Source organism: Orycteropus afer, unplaced genomic scaffold, assembly GCF_000298275.1.
Source record: "Orycteropus afer afer isolate SDZICR_OR568_19922 unplaced genomic scaffold, OryAfe1.0 scaffold00628, whole genome shotgun sequence".
In the NCBI taxonomy this organism is placed as follows: domain Eukaryota; kingdom Metazoa; phylum Chordata; class Mammalia; order Tubulidentata; family Orycteropodidae; genus Orycteropus; species Orycteropus afer.
Window position 1 is genome coordinate 66,229 of NW_006922215.1, and position 449 is coordinate 66,677.

Here is a 449-nt window from a genome sequence, read left to right on the forward strand (position 1 = left end):
TGTAAATAGACTTAATGAACAATGCATATAAATTTGCAGCAGAACCCTTTGGACCTAATAGAAAATTCAGAGCAATTACCCAAAAGCAAGACATTTCATATTTTAATACATGCTTTCCTTAATGGTACATGTGAATTAAGAAACATACACGGATATTTGGAGCTCCTCCATGTGACATCACTCCTATCATCCCTGTAATGGTCCTTTTTTGAAAAAAGGAGATGGGAACAGGTGAATCTAGAAATAAAAAGCCATTTCTGGATGTTAAAAAGTCACTGTCATTCCAGGTTGGCTGTCTCAAAAAACATACATAGCATCTGGGGCAAGTTCTGGAATGAGTTCTTGATCCAGGTCAGCCAATGCTCTTCATTGTACATTTTTTTTTTTTTTTTTCTCTCTCATAGTAGCCAGTCAGAAAGAGAGTAGAGAACACAGGGTGAAAACTGAAT